Here is a 14,152-nt window from a genome sequence, read left to right on the forward strand (position 1 = left end):
CACGCGGAGCCGCAGTATAAGGACTAAAGATTGATATTGAAATATACAGATTTTGTCATGACAATATCATATAAACTGTAAATTCTTCAGTTTGTATAGGGGCTCTCTTTTCAACTACTTTATTTTTCTGTTTTTTTTTTTATAGATATTGTAGTAACAAAATTCATGACTGTAAGCAAAGAAAGGACTTTATTTTACAAGATCCTCTAGCAAAAGGTTGGAGTCATCTGTGATAATGATTGAAACCACACAGATAGAAAATTCGTAAAAAGAAAATTACCATTATTATTATTATTATTATTATTATTATTATTATTATTATTATTATTATTTGCTACAATTGTGTTAAAGTCAAACCTGCCCCAATTCAACTGAACCTCATGAGGAAGCACTGCGACCTCTCAGGATGGTGAAAGAAATGCTGTCACTTCTAAATAAATACATGGAATACAGTGTGTAATAATGAACTGGAAGAAGGTCTGTAACCTGTTAATATCATCAAAAAACTGTTAATTATTTCTTTGATAAAAAATTGCAGTAAAATTGCACTGTAAAAAGACTGACATTCCAAATCCTGAACACCAACTCGGCTGCTTAGAGAATCTGAATGCAAGAAAACTGTTTATTGACTGAAAGTCTTAAAATGAGTGAAATAGAAAAAGCTCATTGTTCCAGAGAGAGCTGCCTGAGAGAAATGTGTGTGTATGAAAGATGAAAGCTGTGTGTGTGTCACTGTTTCTTTGGTAACACTTTATCATAATAAAAGTTACCATAAATCCATATTTCATGCATGAAAAGAAAATGTATTAATTCATTTATAAGCTTATGAGATTTTAGAAACATGGATGACTGAACAGTACACTCAAAAAAATGAAATTGGGTGGTTGTTAAATATACAAAATTCAAACTTGTAATGTGAACAAAATAATTTCCTGTGTCTGTGGTGAACGTAATGAAATCATGTAGGATCTGCATGAAATCCAGCAACTTAATTTATTCTTGTTGAGATGACAGGATACAATCTAGTAAGAGTGGTTAGTTTCCTGGATTCACACAATTCACAAGATCACACAAGAGTTCAAACCACAGGAAAATCACTGGGTTAGAAGAGACAGACAGCCATACACACACTACGTATATGCCTCAGCTATTTATTGTGGTTTTTAAAATTCTATATAAAGCCTTGTAATCATAGTTTCCCTATGTTTTTGAAGTCTAGATTGACAGCTCGGTGGCACAGTGGTTAGCACTGTGGCCTCGCAGCAAGAAGGTCTTGGGTTCAAATCTGCAATCTGGCCAAGTTTGCAGTGGGTTCTCTCTGGGTACTCTGGTTTCCTGCCACAGCTAAAGTCATGCAGTAATTAGGGTTAAGTTAATTGGTGTTTCTAAAATGTCTGTGAACAAATGGTTGTCTGTCTCTCTGTGATAGACTGATGACCTGTCCAGTATTCTGACTCCCACCCTATCACACCCCACCCCAGATAAGAGGATGGATGGAGTGCAAGTTATTATAAATCCATTAACATTTTATGTTAACCAGACTCTAGACTTTGTTGAACACTCCAAAACAATAACTCTTTAAATGAACTTAAAATAAATGGATTTCTATCACGAATAAGCATGTTTTGTTGCACTAACGTAATTTGCCTGGGTTGGATCAAATCAATTAAATTAAGTTGGACACAACTGTAGTAAAACAGTTGAATCATCATTAATTAATCACGTTAGTCCAACTCAAGTACATTAAGTTGGAATAACAGAATTGCATAATGCTAAAATAAAGCAATTTAATTACATGGAAATTCTTTCCGTGATTTTTTTATGTTCATTCAAAGAGTTATTTTTTTGAGTGTAAGTCACGCATGTGCTAATGCAAAAACAACACATTCAATAATCTTTAAGAACATATTTTAAAGAAGAACATTAGAAGTATGGTTATTTTATATACGCTTGTTGACAAGGTTTTGCATGAACTGCTTTTTAATGCATGAAGTTATGTATGAGTTTGTGGCAATTCATGTGTGTGTGTGTGTGTGTGTGTGTGTGTGTGTGTGTGTGTTAGGGCTGCCACAAATGATTATTTTGATAGTCGACTAGTCACCGATTATTTATGCGATTAGTCGACTAATCAGATCATCATCCACTGGACGTAAAACTACAGCTTATTGCACCAGCAGCATCTGCTCTTATATAACTATCATTAGCTTACAGCTTTAAGCTTTTAAGGTGCTAACTAAAAATAAAGACAAGATGATAGTTTATTAAATTTTAATGAAATTTGCAGATTGTTTCGGTGAAGTTTAATAAACTCCTTGCTATCTAAAATATAACAGGACACCGGAGTATATTCTCCAGCATCTCACACTTCTGATAATCAGCTGTCTGCTTGACGTTTATTCAGCTGTGTAAAAACTATAACTTTAATCTCAGACAAACCGATTTACTCAGGAACAAATAAAATACAAAAAAAAAAAAAAAAAAGCCAAACAACAACATTTTTAATTTATCTAAGTGACTCATATATATTTAACCTGAGTAGCGAAAGACGGCGGTGGGTTTGAAAACAATTTGCCGGGAGTCCGGTGTTCTCACGGCGCTAGTGACCTAGCCCCCGGCTCGCTATCGAGCTAGTGGGTAACAGACGTCTCCGAAAACGTCGGAGCGCTTTTGAAAATATGTGGTGTCCTGATAAACTGAGCCAATATTTGAGGTTTACATTCTCGCCTGAAAATATGTTAAACGTTTATTTTGTGACCCAGAAAGAATAATAAGAGTAATATTAAAACTAACTAGCTACCGCCATTGTTGGAAACTAAGCTGGGCCGCGCTATGAATTCTGGGACACAGCTGCTTCTTCTTCTTCTTCTTCGGGGGTTTAACGGCAGCTGGCATCCTTGTACATGCTGTGCTGCCATCTTCTGTTTCAGTCCGTTATTACACTCTTAAATCCTGCTATTATTCCCGCGTCTTTTGGGATCTTACAAAGCTTCAAACGACACGTCGACTATTAAATCAGTCGTCGACGATTTTGATAGTCGACGTAATCGTGACTAGTCGACAAATCGTGGCAGCCCTAGTGTGTGTGTCAAAGACTGTTAAGAACCTCTCAGAGCTAAATGTGACACGTGGCTGTGTAAATAGGCTGAGGGAAGGAACTGATGAGAGCAGCTTCTAGCAGGCAGCAAGACCACAATTACCACCCAGCTTCAATCTTAACCTCCACTCAGTGGCTGATTTACTGTTTCACTGGCTGACTGAATGACTGGCTGTAGTAAAAAAAACAGTCGGTAAGGGTTCATTTCCCTACTTCTTTGCAGTAAAACTCAGTAAGTTAATAAAATATAAATGGAGGGAATGAGTTTCCATCTGATTTCCTACCTTTCCCATTACTCAAAAAATATATAGAGAGATATTTATCCAAAAAGAGTTAAACCCTGTGTTTCTGGGCAGCAGAACTATAGTAATATAATGAAATCTATGTTTTCTGGAGTGGTGGGTTGGTGCACTAATGTGGGCATCGTACCCGAATGTTGTGGTGAAGAGAACGACCTGAAACCAGTACCTTTGATATTCCACCTGCTATGGTGATGAGCTCTGGGTATTGACCTAAACACAAGGTCAGGGATAGAAGTGGCTGAAATGCATTTACTTATTGGCCTCAGAAATACACTCAGCCCAACATCTACACGGCGTTCAGAGAAGACCTCCAGCTTCTTCTCAAATTTTAAGGGAAATGCATCGATTTAAGCACACTTCCTCTTGGATTTTTCCCAGGCATGCCCAGACCAGTGGGGGCCCCGAGGCACTCAGATGTGCCCCCCCCCCACACACACACACACTGTTTATTTATATATTTGCCAGCCATGCTGTGTATTTCTGAAGATGTGTTTATAATAATCTTAAAACTTTCATAAAAGTAATTCACTGACTCACTGCACTGACTCACTGTTAACAGGATTCAGTGGGCCAACAGGTATGCAGGCAAATAACTACAAAGTAACAGCAAGCAAAGTTCAAAACTAAGGAAATATCAAGCATTAAAAGCAATGGACGTAACCATGTAATTATATCTGACATTTAAAAATGTTAAGGAGTCTGGAGTAGGACTGTGACAGGAATGGATTATTGAAACTTGTGCTCTGATATGCAAAGAGGAAAAAACTATGATGACAAATAAATGCAGTAATATATATATATATATATATAAACACAAGCCAACAGGAACCGTGATAAAGTTGCACAAATGTCAGCCACAGCCAAATTCCTCCAGCGGGTAACAGGTGCTGAGAAGCCAGCTGAATGGCACAGAGGTCTCCATCCAAACTCCAGAACCCTGAGGCTCTATGAGCACCAGAAAGAGGGAGGGTGAGGATTAGTGAGCGTCAGAGCCACGATTCAGGATGAAACATGGAGCATCTGCAAATATATCAGCAAGAGACAAGCTACTCCACAAATCCTTCAGGCAGCTAAATGGCCTGCATTTGTATAGTGCTTTTCTAGTCCCTAAGGACCCCAAAGCGCTTCACACTACATTCACCCATTCACACACACATTCACACACTGGCGATGGCAGCTACATTGTAGCCACAGCCACCCTGGGGCGCACTGACAGAGGCGAGGCTGCCGGACACTGGCGCCACCGGGCCCTCTGACCACCTCCAGTAGGCAAACATGGGGTTAGTATCTTGCCCAAGGATATTTGGCATGCAGCCAGGATGCAGCCTGGGATCGAACCACCGACCTTCTGATTAGTGGCTGACCTGCTCTGCCACCTGAGCTACAGCCACCCTAGCTAAAGACAGACGGTGATGAGAAACAGGAAAAGGAACTATCAAGGCTAAGACCCTGGATGGGATGTACCTGCCAGACATCAAGAAATCCTTCCAGGGGCTAGAAAAGGCCTTTCTAAGTACAGCACAGGAGCACTGATAATGGCAGCACAAGAACAGACCCTAAGGATCAGATCCATAGAGGCAGCAGTCTACTGCGGCCACCAGGACTCATGCTGCAGACTGTTCAAGGGTGTCCAACACGTAATAGCAGGATTTTAGATTCAAACTGGGACTGTGCACACTGAAAAGCACAATTAAGTGGCCTGAATAGTCTCAAGGAACATCTGTTAAGTCCCAAAGTCCCGATGGGAGACACAACCAAAGAGGGTTGAGAACGACAGGGCTAAAGTCCTGTGGGTCTTCAAACTCCAGACAGACAAACAGCTGCTGGCCAACCAACCAGATATAGCAGAGGTCAACAAGCGTCTGGTAAATGTGGCAATCCCAGCAGAAGGAACAACTGGAGCAGTGATCTCAGAGGAAACAGGAGCTTTAGGAGCTGTGACCCCGACACTGAAACAGGGGCTGCAGCAGATTTCGACATAACACTCCAGAAGAGTGCAGTCCTAGGAACAGCTTTGAGCTTTTCACAGAACCTTCAAACTCCCAGGCCTCTGGTAGAGGATCTAAGCTAGAAGTACACACACACATAATTAATAAGAACCTAGAAATTTCACTCATTAGTGATGATTATGTTTGAGTACCCTCTTGTCCGACTAATGATCTGTGAACAATCGCATTTTTAGCTGTGAATATAACACTTTATTCTTAGAGCTCTTTGTCTTCATGCTCTAGGCAAGGGCAAAGGGAAGATCAGAGTGAAGGTTGCAAAAAAAGGCACTGATTGAGAATAATAGGGACAAATGTTTCCTCATTAAAATGTTCTTGAGTTGTGTATCTATGCAGACCACACTGGTTCTGTATTTCTTCTCTCTTTGTTCCCAACCGACAAAATGATTTTTGGCCTTCGGTGAAACAACAGTAGAGTCTCTCAGTGATTTTTAGGTCGTGTTTTCCAGTGTTCAGGACAGATAACTGCAACTGTTACATAACAGAGTAATGAAATTGATAAATGAGATCACTGAGGCTTTTACATGTAAGAAGATTACAAAAATGTATCTATGCAGGGTATTTAAATAGTTTTTTTCTCTAACCAACAGTCTAACACTCGGTTAATTGACAATGATAACACGGGGTGGAAACAGTTAATCAATAGCTATAATTATTCCCCATTTTCTCTCTATTTTTTCCCACAGCTGGACCTGAAGGCCCGAGTTAAACTAAAGCCTATCATTACCAAAACATTAAATTCTAGACTCAAAGTAACTTCATCTATACCTCTCACACGAGGATCGTTAATTCTGAAGAAAAAGTACATTTTCCATTCGCAGATAACAATGAACTGTACTGTACTACGTAGTTTTCTTTGGGACACACATGTTGGCAGCTTGACTGATGGCGTTGACTCATGGTGAGCATGGGCGCTTCAACTCATCTTATATAAGCAAGATGTCAGGCATGTTGTGACTGATCCACAGAATATTTGACAGAGCCCAAGTCAAGCCTACTCCGTGACTTTCGGGCCACATCTGGCCTACAAAACATTTGCTAAGGGCATATCTGAACCCTCTTTGAAAAAGAAATTCCTAGTAAAATGAATACAAAGAAATAAATAACCTAAATAAAGCTTACATGGAGTGGATGTTATCATAGTTATAAAACTTTAAAACTCTCTCAAAAGCATGAGTCAATATTTATTCATATTCAATAGACTGCGACCACATCGTTTCCACACAGCTATTGTTTCTGCAGGGGTAAAATAACTGGACTCATTACAATTAGCTCAGAGATAATATTTTGAAACAGCACAGTAACCATTGTGATGCACAATCCCTCTTAATCCGAAACCTCCCCACAGCAACAGTAAGTGCCGGGCCAGCCCCTTTAATTCTGTCCAATAATAAACGGCCCAATGGTACGGCTGTCCCAGAAGCCCCTGCGGTTGCCATGGCAGTTAATAAGTCTCATGAAGATCAAAGACACAAAGGAGACTGTTGACTCTCCAGGGGAGGCGAGTTGAGCCCAGAGGAATGCAATTAAGGCTGATGCTGGGATCCTCGTTGTACCTGATGTTACGCTAACAAGAGCCAATCCCGCTATAGAACTCACAGCAACTTCCGGAGGCAAGATCGCTATCTGTATGCAGGAATGCGCCTGCGCCTATGCGTGCGTGTGTGTGTGTGTGTGTGGAAGGAGCGAGGCTGAATTAAGCAGGTGGTGTCTGAAAGCCACACAGAGCAGGTTCTGAGTGTGTGTGTCTGCAAAGCAAGCTCCAAACTGTGCACAAAAGAATACAGCGCACATCCCAGTTTAACTGTGTGGGGGTGTACGTGCGAGTGTGCAAAGTGAAGGCCATGGGTGGGCACAGAGGGACATGAAATGGATAATGGGCGCTCACTCAAGGCAAAAAGCTCACCTCTAATGACACAGACTGATGCTTACAATTACTATAATCACTAATAGATTTAGTGTAACCACCATTTTAATGTCTTTTTTATGAATTGTGGAAATAACTTTGAACCAGAGAGAGCACATTTTATTTAATTACATACAGAGCTCAATTACTGGTTTTGTGTGCAGTTCCTCTCAGGCAGTGGGGACGACCATTAGAAGATGTGTTTGCGAAACATTGTATTTGATGCTCTGTATTGTACTTCCTGTGAGGATGTGAAATCAGTCACATTAAAATCTATTTTCATAGCACTCCTGATTGTGACATTAAAATCGTTCCCACAAAGGAAAATTGTAAAATAAAATGAAGCACAAACATGAAAAGTGACCCTTAGAACTCTGAAGGTTCATAACATAAATTACAGAGATATGAACAGAAATAGACTGTTTATACATTTTTCTCCTGTCTTGTGAAAAATGACGACTTTTATCTGGTAATGTCTCCTTTATGTCCACACCATGGTCAGTGTTTCAATCTTTGGCATTTGTGCTTTGATCCTAAGAGCCTTTTAAAGGCAGACAGTCCAAAGAGCCACACTGCTGCTGTGTACTCTCAGTTGGGGACAACAATGTGTGTTGCGCTACTGTGCGCTACTCTAAGTTCGTGCTATTGTTAGTTTAGTGTTAAACCAATGAAAACGTTTGTTTGTGCTTCTCATGTGCCCTTTTTTGATTTTGATGAAGTGTTGTGCCTCTTCCTCTTCACTATGAACTCCAGCTGTCTTCTGTCCTGTTCAGGTCAACTTCTCAGCCATCCAGCATTCTACCCTCAAACAGCATCATCTCCACCAGGCCGTGCACTGCTGTATGTTTGGAGAACTGCATCCCTATAACGTCTCTGGTTGAATTTCCAAATTCCTGTTCTCTGTGTAACTAAAGATAACGTGGGGATTTACGTAGGGAGGATAAAAATGTGCATTAGGAGGAAGGTGGAGAGCTCCATCAGTTTGTCAGCCAGCAGGCCGTGGTTCATGTCCAATTTTGAGACCAGCCAATTCGTTTCAATTTACTTTTCACTGTCACTCAGTGCTTGGTTAGTTTTAGGCATTAAAACTATTTTGGTTAAAATCTGATTCTCAACAACATTAAAACTTCCTTTAAATCTAAATCCTGTGGCTTCAGATTTAAAGTGTTAATATGTAATTTTGGGGGTAAGAGCCTCATCCTGTTACTAAAGCACAGCCACTAAAAACAAGACACTTGTGTGGACCTCTGACACAACAGCTTCATTGCTAGACCGATGTCGGTGGTCTTAAAGAGCCGCTCTTTAGACCCTTGTTGAAATGCTAGTACAAAATACTCCAATATAGCTCATAAAGAATTATATATATCAATCACACATTTACATGTGACAGTTGTTATTTAGGTAGGGAGGCATGTGTTATTATATGTTATTGTTTGGCCTTTCACAAGAACATTTGTCCAAAATTCTTCATAAATTTTCCTCACATTTACTCACACAGTGTGTTTATTGCCTGTTGGAGGAGAAATGTGATAAAAATGCAAACACGATAGAATCTAGCGCTGAGCTCCTGACACACACACACACACACACACTAAAATTGACTTATCATCCTAATGTTCGGTGAGCCATTATGGTTTGATGTTAATAGTGTAGTTTCTTGTCTACAACAGAATAATCAGGAAGATCAGTGGCACTGGAGACACAGTCAAAAGCCTAAATGCGGCGCTGCCATTACCTTAATGGAATCAAAGAAAAGGCAACAGTCAGAATTAATTAGTGAGTAACTCCCTTCCAGTTCGTGCCACTTCTACTGCCTCCACTGAGTATCTACTTTGCTTTTGAGAAGTAATTATTTCTTGATAATGTGAAACATAAACCTTACAACACTGTGAATCTCACAAATACAGATTCTGCCTTGAGATTGTCATGATGAAATCTAAGATGAAAAGCCACAAGCACAATATTCTCCAAGTTGTTGGTGATTGTGAAGTGAAGCACTGGGACATTGTAAATGTGACAGACAGTTTAACGCACACACTTAATATTTTTGAATTTCTTTTTTCAATCGTATAACCGAGATATACTGCTACCAGGAAATCACAAAGTTTGCTGCTTGTTAACGGGACAGTGCAATGTTGTTTGGTGGAACTTCACGTCCTCCGTCCCATCTTTAGTGACTCTGTCTTTCCCTTTTAAGGTTCAAACCAGAAAATGGAGTAAAATGATGATGGGAGGACGATGGGAGGATGTCAAGGTCACAGTGTGAGGCTAAGGCACCAATAAAATGCTCATAATGTATATCAGAGGTTAAACAGAGAAAGGACAGTGGTTCTGTCAGTTCTGGATACCTGCCTGTTGTATTATCTTTGCATTACCATGGAGTGTCAAGGTGTTAAAATGTAAAAGTACTTGTATGACATGAAGGAAAAGGAGGAGCAGGCTCGCTGAGGCAAATTGCCTCCATAGTCTCTCTTCTATGATATATTACAGAAATGTAAAAAAAAGTCACAGTTTCTGTGGCACAAATCCCCAGAACCTCCTACTTCATTTGTTTTTATTGTCACATCACTTATTCTAAACACACTAATTAGTTAAACTGCAGGAATGTCTTAAGGATACAAAGACCTGGACTACATCTAATTTTCTGCTTCTAAATTCAAATAAAACTGAGATTCCTCTGCCCTAAAAATCTTAGAAATATGGTATCTAACCAGATTCTTACTCTGGGTGGCATTACCTTGGCCTCCAGTAATGCTGTGAGGAACCTTGGTGTCATTTTTGACCAGGTCATGTCCTTTGACGCACATATTAACCCTTTAAGACCTGCCATAGAACCAAGTCCGCCAGAGCTTATATTATATTTTTACATGGTGTGGAGCCATTTTTGGGAGCATTTCAAGTTGCTATACATCAATACAACAATTATAGCCCAGATTTTAATAATATGTATTCATTAAGTGCATAGTAATTACATAAATTGCAAAAAAGTGCAATAAACTACAAAAAAAATTGAAAATCGTTTTTGCTTTTTTAACATATATTTCTAGTTAGAGAGGCTTATCCCTCAAAACTGTAAATACAAAAAAGTTGCACAAAATAGTTTCCCACCACAGGAAATTTATTTTAAGTGTCTTCATAGTTTTATTTTTGAAATACACCAATTTTTATATACTGCAGGAAAAACGAAAATAAATATTATAGTGCAAATTTGCAAAAAAACAGCATATGCATCAAAATAAACTATTTCCAGCAGTGCAATATGAGTCCTAAGCATCCCAGAAACGACACAGAAAGTCATAAAGTCAAACATAACTTTTAAAAACACCAGTATAGGCTCATAAGGCCCTGATGGTAAAAAAAACTAAATTTCTGCGAAAATGACGTCACTTCCGGTTTTGGGCAGGTAATGGCGGACATGCAAAAGTTCACGCTGACGTCTATTCCAACGTAGGAAGTGTTATGAACAGCTGATCGGATCGGCAAAGCGTGTTTCTGGAATATTATGTTTTTGTTGCTGCAAGTGCTTTTTATGCAGTTTTTGCAAAGCTATATGTGGAAGGAAACCGTGACCTAGTACAAGCTGATGGCATAAGATGTAAGTACAACTCCTCCGGTTTCATATGCAAAAAAAATTATTGCGCCAGCTTATGTGGTTGTAGAGCTACCGGGATTTATAAATAGTTACGCAAAACAGAGCGTGCCCGCTCCGACCGGCTCTAAAGGATTAAACAAATATGTAAGACTGCGTTCTTCCATTTGTGCAACATCTCTAAAGTTAGAAATATGCTGTCTCAGAGTGACGCTGAAAAACTAAGTTCATGCATTTATTACTTCCAGGCTGGACGACTGTAATTCATTATTATCAGGAAGTCCTAAAAACTCACTGAAAAGCCTTCAGCTGATCCAAAATGCTGCAGCAAGAGTCCTGACAGGGACTAGAAAGAGAGAGCAGATTTCTCCTGTTTTGGCTTCCCTTCATTGGCTTCCTGTTAAATCCAGAATTGAATTCAAAATCCTGCTCCTCACATACAAGGTCGTAAATAATCAGGCCCCATCTTATCTCAATGACCTTGTAGTACCATATCACCCTATTAGAGCACTTCGCTCTCGCTCTGCAGGCCCCTCCATGAGCCTGGTTCTGCCGGAGGTTCCTTCCTGTTAAAAGGGAGTTTTTCTTTCCCACTGTCGCCAAAGTGCTTGCTCAAAGGGCGTCATATGATCGTTGGGTTTTCTCTGTTTTTTTGTATAATTGTAGAGTCTTTACCTCACAATATAAAGTGCCTTGAAGCAATCTATTGTTGTGATTTGGTGCCCCTATAAAGAAAACTTAATTGAACCTGGACCTTGTACTACAAACTTCAACATACCCAACCAGATGATTGGATCAGTGGTAGGTGGTAAAACACATCATAACACATAATTCTGTGACATCTCTCTGTGCTGCAGAGTAATGTAGTATTAAACGTGCACGCTTTAAAAGCTGTGGTCATAATAACTGGTAAAGACTACATTCATAGAGTTCAGCATATTTAAAGCTTGGAAAAAAGGCAGCAAAAAGTTGATCTGGGAAAGACAAAGACTTGAGACACTGCCGAAAAACTTAAGACCTTCATTGCATCATATGGATCTTGCGCTGTTTAATCTGGAGCAGGTTAGGTTTATAGCACAAATGACTAAGTCAATACAGCTCCGTAACAAGAGAATCACCTTCATAGTACTCCACAAAAACACAACCCTCGTATGTTTTTAACACAGCACTGTTGGGGATCTGAAACTGGCCTTGGAAATATACATTTATCACATTCATGTGAACACAGATATGATGACACAAAGGAAAATACTGTGAACCTCTTGGGGAGGTGGTGGTATTTCACAATGATCTGACAGCTGCAAAGACAGAATGATGAGGGCCAAAGAAAGGCAGGCAGAGAGACGTAATAAGGGTGGTAGAAGTGAGAAAGACTCCAGAGGTTGTGTGACAGAATAGTCAACAGACATTGTGTGAGTTTGTATAGCTAGTGTGGCAGGATAATTGGTGTCAAAGTCCAGCTGAAGAGCCTGTCAATGCTGGGCTCTGCAGCCTGGCCCACTGTCTCTGGGAACAAAGGGACCAACAAAGGTGGAATATTTTTGTTTTTGGAAACAATTTTAAACTGACCCTGTCAGAGGGCAGGGACTATTTTGTTGCTCTATGAAACAATGATTTTGAATTATTGCCTTTGACCTGTGATGTCTCACAAAGGTCACCCTTAACTCTCTAATGCACGCTCGCACTTCACCATCATTCACAACAACCACCTTACTCAACATGTTATGCTTCCACATTATGCAAATGATTAGTGCCATTGCATAACTGGATTCATTAAAAAACTAAAAGAAGAAACAAAAAAGGGCCCCAAAAGCACTGATTAAGACAACAAACCAGGAAGTCCAGATTATCTGTAATCATTTTCTATTTTTATCTCACAAAGTGGATTAAAGACAATGGGGTTCAGGTCCCCCGTCTCCTTAAATAAGGGGGATTGCTGAAACAGTCCTGTTTCAGCAAGAGTTTTACAAAAGTGACCGTTTAGTGGCAGAAGTTATTTTGTGTTAATCTGAAGAAGTTATTGTTCACTTGATGAAAGGATAAAATCAGATTTCAAACAAACAGAAAGGGCCAAAGGTCGAGTTCACTGTGATGTAAACAGAAGAGGAGACTGTGACAGTATTTACATTTGGTTGGTTACTAAGCCGATTAATAGGATCTTTTATTCACATGTTTGTCTTCATATGAGTTTGAATAGACATGGGTGTGAACTGTAACTTGACTGGTTGGCGTATGACCACAAGGTGAAAATTCAGTCCAAGGAGTTGCTGATCCACAGTCAACTCACTGATTGGTTCAATGCTTTGTTAAAGTCTTTAAACATAAAACATAACTTTGGAGAAGTGAAGGGTTTTTTCTTTTTTCTTCTATATTTTTTTCACCCAGAGACGTGAACACACCATCTGCCGCACGTGTGTCTGAAGACAGGCGTGCTGCACACGGGGATTGGTTTCGGTTTGAACAGACTTCAAAGACCACACAACAAACTTAAAGGAGTTAAATCTATTGGAATTCATTCAAGAGAACAGTGCTGGGACTGTCTTACTGGAACTCAATCAGAAATCTTATGGATGGAGAATATTTAAGGTTTGAAGTTTTCTTTTGAGTTTTTTGGGGGAAAAACACTTCAGTTGAAAATGTGGTCTGCTGATGTTTTGCAGCTCAAGGGGAAAAGTCTAAGAGAAAACTTGACTGTTCCAATTAAAAACATTAATAACCATACCAACCTTTTAATGCCATAAAGTAACGCGCAGAAACCTTAAAATCCATGGACACCAGCTTTCATTCATTTTTCTTTTGTGTTTATGCTTTATATATGCTATGAGAAAGTACTGCGCTCTGTCCACGTGCTCATGGACCTCAAAGAAACCCTGCATGGAACTGGATCGAGCTGGTCTGGTTGCTTGTTTGGTATCAGGCTCAGTTGTCGCCAGTCTTTTGGGTTCTCTCCTTGTTTGTAATTGTTCCCCCATGATAGACAATCATACATAACAAAGGACTTCTGAACTGTGAGTGCACATTTGAAGTTAATCACATCAACATATGTCTATGTTCAAAAACCAGGTGGCCTCAGATTCCTCCTGTATAACCAGCCTGGTGTTGGACTACAACGTCATCTTTTACTTATCATTTCTTCTTTTAAAAAACAAACATAATACTGATCAACTTCCATAATCCCAGTCATGTCAAAACTCATATCTGTTAAAATAGTAACAGATTCCTTTCAGTATCTATAAGATTCTTCCATAAAGGCCT

General features: G+C 39.6%; 1 protein-coding gene across 5 annotated transcripts in view; it reads right to left on the bottom strand.

Annotated features, from left to right (window-relative positions):
- Positions 1-14,152, bottom strand: part of LOC147315212 (leucine-rich repeat and fibronectin type III domain-containing protein 1-like protein) — a 422,384-nt gene that overhangs the window by 306,467 nt on the left and 101,765 nt on the right. The window lies entirely within an intron of this gene.

The sequence above is a fragment of the Aulonocara sp. 'chitande type north' Nkhata Bay genome, linkage group LG14 (assembly GCF_057382095.1).
Source record: "Aulonocara sp. 'chitande type north' Nkhata Bay isolate Kocher_YH1m ecotype deep benthic linkage group LG14, A_spYH_male_GT1.1, whole genome shotgun sequence".
Classification (NCBI taxonomy): Eukaryota; Metazoa; Chordata; class Actinopteri; order Cichliformes; family Cichlidae; genus Aulonocara; species Aulonocara sp. 'chitande type north' Nkhata Bay.